This window comes from Fundulus heteroclitus, chromosome 20, assembly GCF_011125445.2.
Source record: "Fundulus heteroclitus isolate FHET01 chromosome 20, MU-UCD_Fhet_4.1, whole genome shotgun sequence".
Taxonomy (NCBI): domain Eukaryota; kingdom Metazoa; phylum Chordata; class Actinopteri; order Cyprinodontiformes; family Fundulidae; genus Fundulus; species Fundulus heteroclitus.
The window spans coordinates 19784125-19792459 of record NC_046380.1 but is presented as its reverse complement, the minus strand read 5'-3'; positions in this window follow the sequence as shown (position 1 = coordinate 19792459).

Here is an 8335-nt window from a genome sequence, read left to right as displayed (position 1 = left end):
TTCTCCCATCTCTGGTGCTGAGGTTGCCGAGGTTGGCAAGGAAGGAGCTCCTCGGTGGCAAGGCTCCGGGGGTGGATGAGATTCGCCCTGAGTACCTTAAGGCTCTGGATGTTGTGGGGCTGTGTTGGTTAACGCGGCTCTGCAACATTGCGTGGACATCGGGGGCAGTTCCCCTGGATTGGCAGACTGGGGTGGTGGTCCCCCTATTTAAAAAGGGGGACCGGAGGGTGTGTTCCAACTACAGAGGAATCACACTCTTAAGCCTCCCTGGTAAGGTCTATTCAGGGGTTCTGGAAAGGAGGGTCCGTCGGATAGTCGAATCTCGGATTCAGGAAGAGCAGTGTGGTTTTCGTCCTGGCCGTGGAACACTGGACCAGCTCTACACCCTCAGCAGGATTCTTGAGGGGGCATGGGAGTTTGCCCAACCAGTCTACATGTGCTTTGTGGATCTGGAGAAGGCATTCGACCGTGTCCCCCGGGGGATCCTGTGGGGGGTACTCCGGGAGTATGGAGTACCGGACCCTTTAATAAGGGCTGTCAGGTCTCTGTATGACCGGTGTCAGAGTCTGGTCCGCATTGCCGGCAGTAAGTCGGACTCGTTTCCGGTGAGAGTTGGACTCCGCCAAGGCTGCCCTTTGTCACCGATTCTGTTCATAACTTTTATGGACAGAATTTCTAGGCGCAGCCAAGGTGTTGAGGGGATCCGCTTTGGTGGCCTTAGGATTGCGTCTCTGCTATTCGCGGATGACGTGGTCCTATTGGCTTCATCAGGGCGTGATCTACAGCTCTCACTGGAACGGTTCGCAGCCGAGTGCGAAGCGGCCGGGATGAAAATCAGTGCCTCCAAATCCGAGACCATGGTCTTGAACCGGAAAAGGGTAGAGTGCCTTCTCCGGGTTGGGGAGGATGTCCTGCCCCTAGTGGAGGAGTTCAAGTATCTTGGGGTCTTGTTCACGAATGAGGGGAAGATGGAGCGGGAGATCGACAGGCGGATTGGTGCAGCGTCTGCTGTGAAGGGGGCGCTGTACCGATCCGTTGTGGTGAAGAGAGAGCTGAGCCAAAAGGCGAAGCTCTCGATTTACCGGTCGATCTACGTTCCTACCCTCATCTATGGTCACGAGCTTTGGGTCGTGACCGAAAGAACGAGATCCCGGATACAAGCGGCTGAAATGAGTTTTCTCCGTAGTGTGTCTGGGCTCTCCCTTAGAGATAGGGTGAGGAGCTCAGTCATCCGGGGAGGACTCAGAGTAGAGCCGCTGCTCCTCCACGTCGAGAGGAGCCAGTTGAGGTGGCTCGGGCATCTGGTCAGGATGCCTCCTGGACGCCTCCCTGGTGAGGTGTTCCGGGCACGTCCCACCGGGAGGAGACCCAGGGGAAGACCCAGGACACGCTGGAGAGACTATGTCTCCCGGCTGGCCTGGGAACGCCTTGGGATTCCTCCTGAGGAGCTGGCCCAAGTGGCTGGGGAGAGGGACGTCTGGGCCTCCCTACTGAAGCTGCTGCCCCCGCGACCCGACCCCGGATAAGCGGAAGACGACGATAAGTAAATTAGAGAATCAACAAAGTATCAATCAGAAGAAAGAATTTCTGAAAAGATGAGAAAACAGAAAGATGGCTTTATAGGATTAAAAAGGCAGGAAACATACCAGACCTGATTAAAACTATACTTTTTGGAAGACCACTAGGGGGCTCTACTCTCACTCAGTGGAGAGGTTGTAGTGATGGGAAAATATGTTTGTTCGGTGGTGTATGTATGTATATATATATATATATATATGTATATATATATATATATGTATATATATATATATATATATATATATATATATATATATGTATATATATATATGTATATGTGTGTGTGTGTGTGTGTGTGTTCTGTACGGTTGCTAACAGTTGTAGTAGAGTAAAGAAGTGTACCTCATTTGTGTCGTCATTTTCCACTCCTCCACATTGGTGACCCCTATAAGCCAAGTGGTTCCCCTGTCATCCATAACGTCAGCAGCGGTGGCCCGGGCCTTTCTGTCAACCTGGGCTGAACGTTTTAGCCCCCCCCCCCCCCCCCCCCCTGACATTACTTCTGACAGGGGCCCACAGTTCGTTTCAGAGCTTTGGTCCATCATGGCTGATGTTCTGGGGATCAAGATCCACGGCACCACTTCGTACAATCCGCAGGCTAATGGGTTGTGTGAGCGGTTTCACAGGCCATTGAAAGCTGCGCTCCGCGCTTCTTTGACTGATGGGTTGACCGCCTTCCATTGGTCATGCTTGGTTGGCATTCAGTCGTTAAAGAGGACCTTGGCGCTTCCACAGCTGGACTGGTTTTTGGTCAGTCCCTGCGTGTCCCTGGGGCATTTTTACCTGTTTGAACTTACCTCCTTTGTGTCGTCATTTTCCTCTCCTCCACAACTTCATTATACTTTGTAAAATCCAAAAGTATAATACAGGAAGTTGTAAAACACTGTGTAGAGGAGGAAACAGTAAACTTGTTATATTAGCATGAAAGAGGATTTAGGCTAGAATTTGAAAATATTTTGACATAATAGGCACATTGTAAATTACCTTGTAGAGCAAAAATAGACATTGATCTAAAAATGATTAATAGAATTAGCTTTTTCCAGTATGTGTACAAATATTTTGAGAGAAATTGTTTTTAATCACATATATCTATGTCTTTTGACAAAATATTGTTTTATTTTGTTTGTTTATTTTGATCACAAATATCTTTTTTTCATTTGAGCACATATTTTGATTGAAACTACTTTTTGTTTGATTGAATACTAAAAAGACAAATTTCCCTCCATAGTTACACACACTTGAGACGTGAAAACTATCAAGAACCACACTCCAAACAGATGCTTTTTTGTCAACCTCAAAGAACTAGGGGATGAAGAGGAGGAGACAGAAAGAACAAGTTAAAACGATCAATTGGATAAGCTATACAGAGGCAGTGAAAAGGTTGAAAACGTATCATAAACCAGCATAAGTTTGGACAGGTATTCACTGGTAGGCCTATTGACTTGGATAATATATAATAGTGGAAGTTAGGGCTGAAGATGGAAAGAATAAATTTTCTAAACAGACCTACAACTTTTTATTCCCCTTTTGTCCCCTCTTCGAGTTCTTGTGAGTATTAAACTTGACTATGTGGAAGTGTGTGCATGTTGGCTCACTGCAGTCTAAGCAGAGACTCATTTATTAAAGAATGTTAATTGGTTAGATCCAGATCCAATTAGTTTTCCTAATTGGATCTGGTTTGGCATCCCTCTGTTCTGGTCAACACCCTTCTGCTCACCTCACAGATTTTCTAAAGCATTTAGGCCATGGAAAAAAAGCATGATCCATTGTCTTCTATGGTTGCATGAAGGGAAATTAAACAATGTCTGAGTTTAATTAGTAATATGTATTGGATCATTATTCCATTGAAAGTCTAGGTGATGACCCTTTTATATATATATGTAGAAGAGGCCACCAGCTTTCTATTCAAAATGTTTAGGTATTTTAAAGAGTCCATGTATGACAATAAGGTTCCAAAGCCACCGGAAGGGAAACAGGCCCACAACGTCACAGATCCTTCACCTTATTTAACAGTGGATGCTTCCAAATTTTTCCTCCTTTGTTTTATGCCAAACCCACCTGGAGGGTGTGTTACTGCAAAGGTCAATCTTTCTCTCATTTGAACAAAACACAGAGCCTCAGCTGAAGTCCCATTTAGGCGTTTATTTGCTAAGAGTTTGTTTGTGCTGGCAGGACAGAAATTTTTTTTTTTTCTGGCATTTCTCCTGAACAACCACTTGGCATGTGAATAGAAAGTAATGGTTGTTGTAGAGATTGTGTTAACCCTGAGCTGCCAGTCTTTTCTGTAGGCTTTGGAGATGTTTTCCTTTACTTACCCTCCTCCAGACTGCGAGCGACAGCAAGATAAACACGGGTCCACGTGCAGCATGGTGACCATTTGCTAAAAGACACAGACCTCTGCTTCACATCATCATACTTCTAGCTCAATGAGTCAGAGTCATGGAGCGCAATTACAAAATAGACCAAATTTATAACGTGTAAATTTCCAACAATGCTCCAATTTGTTTTTCATTTTAAATAGGGTATCAACAATTCTGTTTGTGAAATTTTTGTTAAAACCAAATATTTTATAACCTGGCCAGCCAGATTGATAATGTGTAGCACTCTACTTTCTGCACATTATCAATCTGGGACTTCTCCACTTGAATCCGTTTGGGGAAAGAAAGGAATTTCAGGAGAACTGTCTGAGCTAATTGAGGGAACCAAGACCTGGTGCCGCCTACCAAAGGTTGGTTTTAGCCAATCACGGTATCAGATTAAAAACGTAAGCAGCAGACGTCATGAGAAACCACAAGAAGGTAAACTAGTCAAGACCCTACTTGCTGTTCTACTTTAAAAGAAGAAATTGTGAATTCTTAGAAAACAGCAATGATTGGCCTGAACCGTTTTTGGTTTGGGTACAAACGCTTGAAGCAGGAACGGTACAAGATAGATTCTTGCGTGTTTGTGAACGCACAAATACAGTGAGAATTCATCCAGCAGGCAAAGATAAATATTTTAGGTCTGATATTTATGTGAAAAGAGCCCTGCAAATTAACATTAGTCCTACATTTTGTGTTATATAAAAAAACTATTCATATGAATTTGAACAACACATTCAAAGTGCTGTATGCTACTGAGATTGTTACACCAGATTTCAAATTTCAAATTTTCATGTTAATTTAGACTTTTGTCTTTTGATTGTTTTAGACAATTTTAAAAGAAACAAGCTTTCATGAATCAAACTGGGCTGAATACAATTTTTAAAATAAACAATTGCATTAGATAATCATAAAAACAAACTCCACTAAATACTAATTTACAATTTCCTACGGTGACACCATCTGCCACCATATTTCTCTGTTTCTGTCATTCAGAGGAGCAGCGATGTTCTGTGTACGAGTTACAGAGCAGAGGCCATCTCTTTCCACGGTATTGATCTTTCTGCATGAATAACCTCAGGCACAGCAGTTTTCTTAATCCTCCCTTTTCACATGTTGAGGCCCAGATGAGCCAGAAAAGTCAACGCAGCTTCATAAACCCAACTGTAGAGAGACAAAGAAGGGGTGGAAGTTCACCATTCTGTTTCATTTTTATGTGTTTTGTTCCTTAGAGAAGAAAATGCTGGAGGTGTGGAACATAAAATGCCTTAGAAATACTTCTCAGGGCCACCATCTCTTTTTACCACTATCAGCTACACTTTCTTTACTTATGTGTGTAGATTTAAATAAAACACCTTGTTTTAATATCAGCTAAGATATTTCTATAACAAAATAAAAACAATGATGAAAATCAGTAAAATAAATAAATAGATAATGCTGTGAGCAGAGAATTTGACCAAATTGGCTTCAGTAGATTTATTGATGAAGTTTCAACTTTCATTTAAGTAAAGAATTTGTTTTATCTTTAACTGCATCAGGTTAGCTTGGTGATTATTATGTAATTTATGTAATACCTTTTCCAAGGACACAATTTATGCAGCACAATCCAGAGAAGATCCGGAGAACGGCCAGACGCATTGCCACACGTCCCACCCACCCGGCCAATGCACTGTTGGACCCACTTTCATCAGGAAAACACTTCAGAAAAATTAACTCAAAAACGAATAGACTCAAAACAGCTTCTTTCCCAATGCAGTTAGGGCTATTGCCCCCTGCCGAGAAGTCTGTGGTCTGTTAAGTGTCACAAACACACTACTGCACACTCTTATTTCTCAGGGAATGTCTGATTGCACAGTTCTGTAAATGAAAGCTTGAGATTAGTGCACAGTATTTACAGCGGGCATGAGTGCATCATCGAGGGAGTGTTGAGTGATTAATTCACGCAACAACACAGTAACTTGTTTTGTACGCAAAGGGGCTGATATCGGACCTTTTTTGACTCGGACACAGATCGTATCAGACACTAAAGGCTATTTGAGCTCTTTAAAATTCTCAGGAAGCGTGTTGGTTAGTGCAATCCACTGGTTTAATTAATATATACATACAAAGTGCAGAAATATTATGTGCCTATCTTATCTGGGTGCATCCTCAGCCAGTGTCAGTAAAATTTTCACTGTGGCAACACGTGGTGACAATAAAGATTCTTGATTTCCTCTTCCTGTTTTGGCTCAGTGAAGTGTTCCTTTAAAAGATGCAGAGATGGCTGATGAATAACTTCCAGCTCACCAACCGCCTTCCTGCCCCTGGGGATCACACAACTGGTTACAAAAGTAACCAAAAACAAATTAAGATCAGTTTGTCCGAAATAAAACACTGATTAAGGGAATTACAGAAAGCTATGAAAGCCAGTTGAGCTAGCTGTCAGTCCCAGCTGTGCCACATTCATTCTTGTAGCGATACCTTTATTTCCTGTCGCTTCGAGTCATTGTGGCTGTTGGGATGCCGCGTCTGTGTCTCCCTGGCCAGGACCCGTCATGCGTCATCAAAGGATGTAGATCTTATCAGTCATACGGTCTCTGTTTCTATGACCAAGCCTGTGCTCAGATAGGCAGATGAAGAAAATAATAACATCACCCATATCAAACACGCATATTTATTTTATTAGGCGTTAAAGCGTCAAGTTCCTGTGCTACCAACCATATAAATGTTTGATATGAGCTTGTCTTTGATCTCTACCTTTTTAAATTTAGTCTCTTATTTTTAAATGTTTGAACTTAAACATTTAAGACATCTGTGAATGGGCCAATTCTTTTTTTTTTATGCCACTGTTTGTGATAATAACACAAAAGTACGGATCAGAAGCTATTTCTTGAGCTTAATGTGTCAGAAGACATTGTTTTCTTTGCACTTTTCAGTTAAAACATTTTACCAGTCCCTACTCATTTCGAATGTGAATCAACCCAATATAACACGAAATGTTTCTACATAACATTATTTTCAGCTCAGCAGCGCCAGCACTCGTTACAACTGGTGGCCATGGCAACCATCAGAAAAACAAAGATATCCCTGACAGCAGTGATCTTATTGGGTGAAACATAATCAAGAGGAATTATTGAAAATTTGCTTTATTACTTTCTCAGACTGCGACATTCCTATTTATACATTTATTAGTTGTATATGAGGGTAGATTTCTATTTTATTGTGTTCCTATTGAGGACCTACTCATTTCTTTCCTCAACCTGGATTATTGAGCTACATCACGACGTATTGTGTTCAGTTTTTTTTTTTTTAACGTCTTCGACAAAATTATGCCATCAGATTGGGAAGCCAAAGAGTTGGGATGCAGCAACTGAGGGAGGGAGGCTGTGTGTGCCGAGCGCCAGCCGGCCGCTTTTGGTGCTGAGCATTATTACTGGTCTGGCCATGGAGAGAAAATCTACAAGGAGAGGTATGCATGGCATTAAAGTAAAAACACATTTATGTTGTTATAATTTACCATTCTAGACATTTTCTTTACATATTTGTAATGAATCAGAATGTGAAAAGGGAAGGTTTTATCTGTAGCCCCCAAAACTTTCTTCAGATGAATTTATATTTGATGTTACTTGGACCAACGTCATCAAAGTGGAGATGGCTGATTGTAATTCGCAGAAGCTTTCCTGACAAAAAAAGAAGCATTCCAACATACATTGCATCAACACAACCAACTCTTTCCGGCTGCCAAACACGGTGGTGGAAACCTGAGGTTTAGCCTTGCGTTGCACTCACACACACACACACACACACGCACACACACACACACACAAACAATTTGGGATATTTGTAGTGACTGAATCGATTAAAAATAACGATCAATATACCAAGTCAAATGTGGGAGCAATTGTCCAACTGCTAAGCTGCTAAAGAAAAATGTTCCAAAGAGCATTTAAGACATAAGGAGAAGTTATTGTTTTTAAAAACTGCAATTTTTTGAGACCAGTGTGGCAAGATTAGTTGCAATGTCGCAATCGATTCCTCTAAGTATCCAACAGAATCAGTCTGAGGGATCATTGCTTTACCTTTACAGAAGTTATCTCTATTACACATTTAAAGAAGGACCAAGATATTTTTTAGTACACTTCTCAGCATTAAAGTTTTAGTTAGAATCACTCAAAGATAATTATGGTTTACAAAAAGATTACAAAAAAAGATTCCACTACAGCTAGCAATCATTGGAGTCAATTTATTAATAATCAAATCTGCTTACTGTTCAACATCCGCTCACTAATGATTAACTGAGCTATAGAAAAACAATAACAAAGACAAAAAATAAAGATAATGCACTAATTGTACTCTACAACTGGAATGTTCAAAGCATTATCTAAATGGACTAAGATCCAGGAAATACTTTACACGGT